This window comes from Onychomys torridus, chromosome 7 (assembly GCF_903995425.1).
Source record: "Onychomys torridus chromosome 7, mOncTor1.1, whole genome shotgun sequence".
NCBI lineage: Eukaryota > Metazoa > Chordata > Mammalia > Rodentia > Cricetidae > Onychomys > Onychomys torridus.
In genome coordinates, this window is record NC_050449.1 from 85022298 (window position 1) to 85032827 (window position 10530).

At 36.2% G+C, this 10530-nt stretch overlaps 1 pseudogene; it reads left to right on the forward strand.

Annotated features, from left to right (window-relative positions):
- Positions 1-7389, forward strand: part of LOC118587633 — a 28176-nt pseudogene extending 20787 nt beyond the window's left edge.
- The last annotated feature ends 3141 nt before the right edge of the window (positions 7390-10530 follow it).

Sequence of the window (10530 nt, forward strand, 5' to 3'; positions counted from 1 at the left end):
CTTAAGTTTTTCTAAAACAAGCTTCCTCAGGAAATAAAAACTATCTCTTTATAATATTTTGTATATTAAATGTTTACAAATAATTCAATTCCACAGAATGTATTACTGAGAATTTTAAGCCCCAAAGTCAGATTTTGCATTTTATATAGCCTTCCATTTCTAAATTTTAGATATGTAATTTTCAAATTATTTATTCAGCAAATATACTCACTGTGTGATATTAATCCACATTCACTAGTTCTTCAGTCGTTGATTTAAAATAACACATCTATGAATTTTACTTATTTTCTCAAATGGAATTATTTTTAATATTATAAATAATATAAAAAGATGATTTCTTGACTCATTTTCAGCGTCTTTGTTTATAACCTGCATTTCTACTTTTATCTTAGAAAAGTAAATATATGCTACAGATACAACTCTATAGTTTTTTTCTTTTGCACTACTAGGACTCAAACCTAGGGCCTTGTGCATACTAAGCAGTTATGCTACCACTGAACTATATCTGTATCCCTGCTATAGATTCATTTTGTTGGTTTTAATTTTTCAAGCAACTGGGAGTAACTAGAAGCAGGATAAGCCTGTTGATCTTAATTTATAGAAAAACAAGTATAGGCCAAGTTGCATAATTGAACTACTATTTAAATAATAGATGCTCTCTCAGCAAAAAAAAAATATTAATTTTCAAAGTAGTTTTCAAAAATCTTTGCAAAAATATTTGTGGCAAGTGTTGATACCATGCCATTTTTTAAGAGACTGAATCTAATTCCTCTTCAAGTCTCATCAAAGACTCAAAAATGAGTCCATAGTGCTAGGATTCCTGCAGGACATTTTTCTATGGGCAAATTAGACTATTAATTACTCTTTCTGTCTCTAAATGAGAGAATGTTCCCATAGTTAGCAGAGCATCATCCCATAATATTTGAGAATCTACATTTGACACCTTTCTGCTTTTAGCATTAAAGAGAACACTAGTAAGGCATAGTTCATTTGGGATGACTTTGGCATTGTGATATCATGACATGGCACTGTGATATGACAGCTGAAATCTGAGCTGAGTTGCCATGCACCTTTCTTACATTTGCCCCTTGTCCAGTACCTACCTATATCCTCAAGGGGACCCTGAGCTCAGTGCAATGTTATTATTAACCTTCTGTTTTCAATCTCTCTCATTTTTCATGTGTGCATGGAGAATAAGTCTCCCCATCACTTAATCATAATGCAAAAAATATGATTTATAAAACAAAATCTAAACTCAACTGATTTATCATATTAGTTCACATCATTTAAAAAACATCAGCTACTCTTTAGTTTCTCTGTAATACATGGAAACGATGCTAGAGAAGTGGACATTTACCCATACATCTGTCACCACTGTGCCTGTCCTGTGCAGCAGTCTCTGTGAATTAGACGATAGAGGTATCAAAAACGACTGTTTTGTTTTCCATGTTTTCCAGTGGTACTCAAGTTCTTCTTAGTTTGCTAGCCTCTCTTCCATCTCTTTTGTTTTTCCTTCTCTCAGACTGGATTATCTATATATACCTCCCATTTTTCTCTCCTTGTGTTATCTAGAATATCATCTAGACCCAGACTATCTAGATATTACATGATCTTAAGATAGGTTGAGGATTTTAATGCACTGTTGGTAATGATTTCCTGCTTTTTTTTTCTTTTAGCCATTTTAGGTTTTGAAACTGTTAACAAATACAAAATCAAGGACAAGCTTGGTCAGAAAGTTTACTATGCAGTCGAAGAGTCCAATTTCTGCACACGTAATTGCTGTGGGGACTGCAGGTCTTTCTCTATGAGGATTCTTGATAACTCAGGTCATGAAGTTATACTTTTGAAGCGACCACTAAGATGTAGCTCTTGTTTCTGTCCCTGCTGCCTCCAGAAGGTCTGTGAATACTTACCAACACAGTTTGCAAGAATTTTTTGTCATGTTATTGATATTTTAAAAAATGATCCATGATCAATATTTTGGTCTTCCTTCAGCTATAGGAAGGAAGATAAATGTCTAAACCTGTGCCCTCAGTAGCTGAGTTACAGCTCAAGCAATAGCTTGTGATGTTCAAGGGAAGACATTTTGGCCAAATCTCTTGTCAGAAATGATCATGACAGGCATGGAGCAAACTAATGGAGCTGCATGTCTGAGGATGTCCTGGAATTTTTTTCTAGAAATAGAGTGAATTCACAGAAGAGTTGGGAGAAGGGTAGATGTATTCATCTTGTGATTATCTGATGATTTGAACACTCCACTGAGGGACAAACAGAAAAAAATGATCTTCTGTCTTTTTCATTTCTTCTCTTTTAATATACACAGCAAGTTATGTCCTCTGTAGTAAACATTCCCCAGGTGGAGATGTCCTCAGCTAAAGTTCAGTTGTCTGTTTCATATTGCCTGATATGCATCTACTCGTTGCAAATGTGCCTTTCAGAGTAGATACCATGGCATGGAGACTTCATAGGGATTTCATTAGCCCAGAACCATGTCTGTCTGAATCTCCCAGTGATTATGTAAATAATATCCTTAACTTGTGCTCAGAGACAACAAGAAAAAAGTTATTTGAAGTTTAATACTATACATATTGTATTTTGAGAAACAAGCTTTATTTATAAAGAATTCCTTTGTTTTCCATGCCATTTAGACTAGATATAATTTCACATGCATAGCAGTATCTGAGAAAAATGTGTTTGATGAGGACAGTGCTATAATTGAGAACCAGTATAACATGGTCATGAGGCCTGGTCATCAAAAATGATCATTTACAGATGAGCACAATAATGCATCGTGATGGCCTCCTAGTAAAGAAATAGCAGGGCCATGAGTCTAGTGCTCAGCTTCCTTTCCTTATAAAATGTCAGGATTCATAGTTGAAAATTCACCAGTGGTCAGAGTTCTGTCCACACAGATAAGCTACAGTTAATAAACAAATTTAAGAAAAAAGTTTAATAATTTTGACAGTTCTAATAAATGGAGATATTAATGAAGCATGCCACCTGGCAAGCCTTCAATCCATCTCTTTTCTGTATTAGCTGAGGAATCTGATGCAAGTTAATTCATCTTTCTTTAGTGGGGTTGCATCCTCCATGAATTAAGAGAAGGAATAGCATTGATCCAATTAAGGGGTGTTGTAGATAGGAGCACTGTGTGTCATTGTTAGTAAATGAAGTCACAAATAGACAATATGATGACAAACACATTTACCAATGTTCTTTTTCATTTGTAGATGGAAGTCCAAGCTCCTCCTGGTGTGACGATAGGTTATGTTGTTCAGACCTGGCACCCATGTGTTCCAAAGTTTACAGTTCAAAATGAGAAGAAGCAGGATGTTCTCAAAATTGTCGGTCCATGTGTTGTATGCAGCCTTGGAGGAAACATTGATTTTAAGGTAACACATGTGATCATAGTTATTGGATTTCCTTTCCTTATAAATAGAACATATTTTGCAATGAGCTACAGTTGTATTAAAGGGAGCCCTTTGTTCAAATATTTCAAAAGAGAAATACCATGGTCAGAGAAACGTTTTCTGGTCCAATGAAAGATCAGTGCTGATGGTGTTGAAAAGAAAAAAATACAGCCATCTTAACAATATGCACAATTTCTGTATTGGCTACTTTTCTCATTGCTATGGCTAATACCTGACCATTTCAAGAAGCAATCTGAAGGAAGAAAGGTTTGTCTGGACTCATAGTGTAAGGATACAGTGCTCCTCAGGCACTGCACGCATATGCTGCATAGACCTACATGCAAGCAAAACACCCACATACATAAAATAAAAAAGAGGTGAATCGTTTTTAGAGGAAAAAAGTTAGTGCAGGGATAGCGCCTACTGTCCAATCACGCTTCACTGGGACCTCCCTGTTGAATTAGTACATTGAAAAGCATGTTTCTTCATTTACTTCCTGGTGCAATTTTTAAAGCTGAGAGAATTTTTGTCATTTTGACTCCCTGATTCTCTTCAAAAGTCAGAAAACCTAAAAAAAAAAAAATAAAATAGGCCTACATTTCCACAGAAGGGGCGAAAATACTCTAAAGCTGATGAGGGCTACCACTTTCTTTTCTTTCTTTCTTTCTTTCTTTCTTTCTTTCTTTCTTTCTTTCTTTCTTTCTTTTTTTTTTTCTTGCTCTGTAGACTAGGCTGGCCTCCGAACTCACAGAGATCTGCCTGGCTCTGTCTCCCGAGTGCTGGGATTAAAGGCATGCACTACCACTGCCCCAGTGTGCTAGCATTTTCTAATAAACCTTTAGAACCCTCTCTCCATGCTCACGAATGGCTGTCTCCATGTTCACTCTGTCCCATTGCTTACTGCACTTGGTAACCATGCAGGTTTTCATTCCTCTCCTAGAATCCAGTTATCTATATGTGAAACCTTGCCTTCAATGACCTAAAAATCTCATCACAGACATGGGCAGTTTTGAGAAAACACAGGTAATACAGAAACACTACAAGAGATCTTAACAAAGCATGTGTGTATACATTTCTGAGCATGTGTGAGGGCATTTCATACATCCTATAAAGATTTTATATACTGGTATGTGTAAAAGTAGATCTATATGAGAAAGTATCTAGGTATGTGTAAAGTTATTTCTATTTACAGAAATATTAACAAAACTTAAGCTGGCATTCAATTTACTTTCAGGAAACAAGTGAAAACACGGGAAACACTGAGAACTTTTCATATATAATGCCCCAAATTCCTATTTTATGTAGCAACTCTTCCAACGTTTAGTTACATGAGAGCATAATTTGAATGGAGTGTTTGTTTCCTCTTATTTAAACCCTGAAAGTAGTTTTATTACTAGTTTTCTAGAACTTTTTAAGTTTCTCCTTTTGTTCATTGACTTTTGTTTCCAATTCAGATCAAATCTCTTGATGAAAAAATTGTGATTGGCAGGATTTCCAAGCGTTGGTCTGGTTTTCTGAAGGAGTTACTGACAGATGTGGACACTTTTGGGATCCAGTTCCCAATAGACCTTGATGTAAAGATAAAGGCTGTGATGCTTGGTGCTTGCTTCCTCATAGTAAGTCTGTTCCTTGTGATTATTATTTCAGATGGACTCCCCAGAACCATGTGGAGATAACATGGAAAACTGCATACTTAAAGATTGCCTTCTTAGTTAGGGAGATGGGAAGTGGGTATGATCATATTTCATTGTATATATGTATGAGATTCTAAAAAATAGGAAAAAGAAAACCATACAAGGGAGGAATACATTTTTACTTCCCAGGTTTTATAGAAGAGGTGATGTATAGACCTATCTCTGAGATGATCTCACGTCTTTCTTACAGTTTGAATTCACAGGGGACACATTTTCTGTCCAAAGTTCCATGCTGTCATTCAAGTCAAAGATACAAAGCTCGTATGTTGAGAGGTTCTGACTCAAAATAAAAAGTTAAATTGAGACTTCAAAGAACTGATACTTATATGTAATAAAAGTTGTGGAAACAAAGATTTTTATCTAAACATATCATTTGATTAACTCATCTAATAAAATGAAGTGTAATCATCCAATCATACACATTCAGTCAAATCTCTAGATCTAACTAGCATGTTACAGGAAATATTTGGGATAAAGCAGTGGCCCTGAGATTTTTTCAGTTCCCATACTAAGTTCCAAGCTCAGAACCAGAGGTTTGTTGAGTATTCAGAAAATTCTCCCATATCATCAAAGTTGAAGGTTACAGGGCAGATCATTTTTATCAAATTAGTCAAACCTTCAAGGAGCATGCAGAGAAATGTGAACACTTGCCATATAATGCTAAAATAAACTATTGTTTTTATGCAACAATGGTATTGTGGTTATGAATAAACTTAATGATGTCCATATATCTCTGAAGGAGCATATCATGGGATGCTGGTTAATTTTATGTCAACCCGACACAGGCTAGAGTCATCTTGGAAGAGGGAAACTCAACTGAGAAAATACTCTCATCAGATTTGCCTCTGACCAAGCCTATAGCCCATTTTTCTTGATTGATGATTGATGTGGGAGAGCCCAGAACACAGGGGACAGTGCCATCCCTGAGATGGTGGTATGGGTTCTATAAAAGGGCAGACTAAGCCATAATAAGCAAGGCAGTAAGTAGTATTCTTTCCTGGACTCTGCATTAGGTATTGCTAATGTGTCCCTGGTGTATTTGAGTTCCTGTCCTGACTTTCCTCAGTGATGGAATATGATATGAAACTTTAAGCTGAAATAACACCTTTTTTCCCCAAGTTGTTTTAGATCATGATGTTTTATCACAGCAGTAGAAACCCTAACTAAGACATGAGGTATTTCATATTTGCTTTTAGTTCATTTTTTTTTTCTTGAGACCCAGTGTCCCTATGTAGTCTAAACTGGCTTCTGTATCATGGCAATCCTCTCTCCTGAATCTCCAAAGTGCTAGAATTTCAGGTATGAGCTTCCACACCCAGGTGAGATTATTTTAATATTTGCTCTTCAAAAATAAGAGTAAAGTCATAGAGATCTAGGAAATGAAATAACAGTTTAGCCAAACATAGATGTTAGTGATTATAAAACCAGATTAGGAATCACTAGAATCTAGCATGTTATTCTTTGCAAATTTGAGATGTGATAACGAATTCCTTAATTAAAGCTTCAATCTTGCAACCATTCTACTTACTTCAATAGACAAATATTATGTGTATGCATGTATGGGGTTTCACATGGCATCTTGATGGAAATATAGGTTGTAAGATGATCAAGCACACTAAGTGACGTGTCTGTTACCTCAAGGATTATCTTTATTTTGCATTTAAATGTGAACATTTAAAATCTACTCTTTAGCAGTTTTGGAATATGTAATGACGTGATATACCTCCAGTCACAGTGCTGTGTGTGGATCACTAGGATTTATTATCCATTAATGAACATTTAGAACCTTTGATACAACTCTTATTTCCCCCAACCCAACATCCATCCTCAGGCTACAATTCTACTCTCTTTGTTTAGAATGATGAGTTGAACATTTTTATACTCCGCATGTGAGAGTATGCTATGCTTTATTTTTCTTCTCTGTAAGTCATTAGTAACTAACATACTATCTTCCATACTATTTTTTTATTTATGAAATGTTTCATTCTTATGAATGTATAGTATCTCATTTGTACTATACATATCCCATTTGCCTTTGTTATTGATTTTTCTCCCTTTAGCTTGGTTTATACTTTGGTGTCTTGTTTGTCTTAGCTTTTGAGAAAAGGTCTCACCATGTAGAACAGTGTGGCTTCAAACTCAAAACTCTACTGCCTCCCATGCCCGAATTCCCTCAATTTTCTTAATTTGAAAAGTAGCTTCACTTTTATTGCTGAAAATTGACTTATTATTTTTTTCTTGTCTAGGACTTCATGTTTTTTGAAACCAGTGCAAATAAGAAATGAATGTTATTATATTCATGAACTGATGAACGAGTCCTCAGAATATGTGAAGCCAGAACACTGATTTAGAGTAAAAGGCAACATGGTGGTTTCATTCATTGAAATCACTCATCTCTCCTTGAATTAAACTAGGATGTACATAACTCCACTGTGATGTGATTGGTCTTTCACGTTATCATAGTTTATTAGCTCACTAGCTTATAGATGCTTTTATAGATTATAGTAGATATTCACTTTTTCCCCCCTTTGGGAAAATAAATGTAAGAGTTAGAAACTTTCCTGGTCCTGCCATAAAAAACACCTCACAGAGTGTAGTTAGAGTTTTCCTGCCTGGCCCACAGTCAGGACAAATCTCTCTCACTCACCGGGCCCATAGATGCTCAGAATCAACCAAGTAAACACACAGAAACTTATATTGCTTACAAACTGTATGGCCGTGGCAGGCTTCTTGTTATCTACTTCTTTTATCTTAAATTAACCCATTTCTGTTAGTCTATACTTTGCCACATGGTTTGTGGCTTACCGGTGTCTTTACATGTTGCTTCTCATGGCAGCAGCTGGCAGTGTCTTCCTTCTGCCTTCCACTTCCCAGAATTTTCCTCTCTCCTTGTCCCGCCTATACTTCCTGCCTGGCTACTGGCCAATCAGCATTTTATTTATACAGAGTGATATCCACAGCACTTCCCCTTTTCTTTTTTGTTAAAAAAAGGAAGGTTAACTTTCACATAGTAAAATTACAGACAACAAAACAATTATCAAGAATTACAGTTACAATATTAAAGAAGATATCCTATCTATCTTATATTTGTGAGTTTAAGGTTTTATATCTAACTTATCTTTTATCATAACTGAGAAAATTATAACTATCTAGTCTTCAACCACATCAAAGACTTTAGAAGGATATAATATTACCTGAGAACCGGGAGAAGGATGCAAGCAACTTTCAGGAGTCTTGCAGGGTAGACAGAGACAGCTGGCAGTCTGAATAGTCACCTAATGTTCCTTTGTAAAGTTGGGGCATTTGTCTTTAGCCCACCCGGCTGGAGTCTCTTGGTCACTTTTTTCTCAGTGTCCTGTAGAACGTTTGGTAGTTTCATCTGTGAAGCAGCAACCTGAAGGACCATTTTGTCAAGCAAAGTTCAGTGGTCACCTTTCTATGGGTCCTGAATGTCCAGTTGATCAAGTAGTCCAGGCAAGAACAGTTTCTTGCCCAAATGGCTATTTTTTGTCAAGGTGAAGATAAACTCCATATGAAGTATCTTCAATGCCCATCTTCCTCTCTAAAGTAAATTGGTGCTACCAGGAGCAGACATGTCTCACTGTCCAGAAAGTCTAAATTTTAAAAATATTTTAAATGCCATATTCTGTAGACCTTTGAAGTATTTGAAGATTACCTGTCTATCTGAAATATATCTATGTATACCTAGAAAACTTAACATGACTATAATTTTGACTATCATAGAAGACTAATGGATCTGTATTTCTTAATTATTCATTATAATCTAAATGACTTGCATAAACATAATATCTCAAATGAGAGTAGAAATATATATACAGTATAACAAAATTAACTTTAAGTTTGTATCAGTAGACTAAAATCTATACCAATGTAAGACATTTTAAACAAGTTGTTGTTCTTTAAAAGTAAGTTCATTAATCTACCCTTTTATTCTATTATATCTATAACAGAGGAATGTTCCTGTAACTGACTTTGTCTCTTCCAAGCTCTATGTTGATCCTTGAGCCTTAATTTACTTAATGGCCAGTAGTGAAATTTTCAACTAGTAATGGTATCAAAGTTTTAAGGTCTATGTAAGGACTGTGAGACTCTAATGCATACCCTGAAATATGAACAATTTCCCAAACTTAAAATCATAGTAGATAATGAGAAAAAGGCTTCCTTGTGAATACCAGTGATTTCAAAAATACAGAAAAATGGCTCAGGTCAATGAAGGAAACTTTGATTATGGTATTTCTGTTCTGTGCCTTCAATTTTGCATCAAATTTACTCTGAAAACTGGGAAGACACTAATTTTCCTTTTGAGTGAGTAGGGAAGAGAGCTCTTCCTGTGCAGCTGCATTGGCTTCCATTATTTACCCCCAGCACCTAAAAATGTGAAGGCCTTGAAGTGGGGGAGGGTAAAACCTGTGCTGGGGATGTCTTTCTGTATACTGTGAATATGTGTTGCTCTGATTGATTGATAAATAAAATGCTGATTGGCCAGTAGCCAGGCAGGAAGTATAGTATAGACAGGATAAGCAGAGAGGAGAATACTGGGAAGTGGAAGGTTGAGTCAGGAGATGCTGCCAGCCACTGTCACCATAAGAAGCAAGATGTAAGGATACCGGCAAGCCACAAGCCATGTGACAAGATATGGATTTATAGAAATGGGTTAATTTAAGATACAAGAACTAGATAGCAAGAAGCTTGCCATGGCCATACAGTTTATAAGTAATATGTCTCTCTGTGTTTACTTGGGTCTGAGTGGCCACCAGGTGGGACACAGGAAAACCTTCAGCTACAAATCTGATACAGGCTGATGGTCACTAGACAACACTGGGTTTGAACAAGAAGAGATGAAGGTGGGGCTAGAATTATCTCTAGGCAACCAACCACAGAGCTCTGACTGACCACCCTCTGCCACACAGTTAATATCATCTGCAGCCTATTGTCCATGTTTGTATAGCAAAACATATGCCAGTAACATCTCATAAACTTGCCTACCTTGGAGGTCTACAGCTTGCCTTCTAGTGGCAGTGTGTTCTGCTTGTGCTCTGTTAACATGGTGAAGTTATTCAACCTCAAGAGTCATCAAAATCATTGTATTCAAGATGTGGGCAGGTATACATGCAGAAAATATTAGGATAGTTGTAGCTGGAAGTTTTCCTGTGTCCTGCCTGGCCTATGGCTGGGACAAATCTCTCAGCCTTTTATAATATAATGATTCAGAAGCTTATATTAATTATAACTGCTTGGCCATTAGCCATTATCTCAGGCTTATTATTGACTAGCTCTTACACAATTTAACCCATAATTTTTTGTTTGTTTGTTTATTTTTTTGAGACAGGTTTTTCTCTATAGTTTTGGTGCCTTCCTAGAACTCACTCTGTAGACCAGGCTAGCCTCAAATTCACAGAGATCTG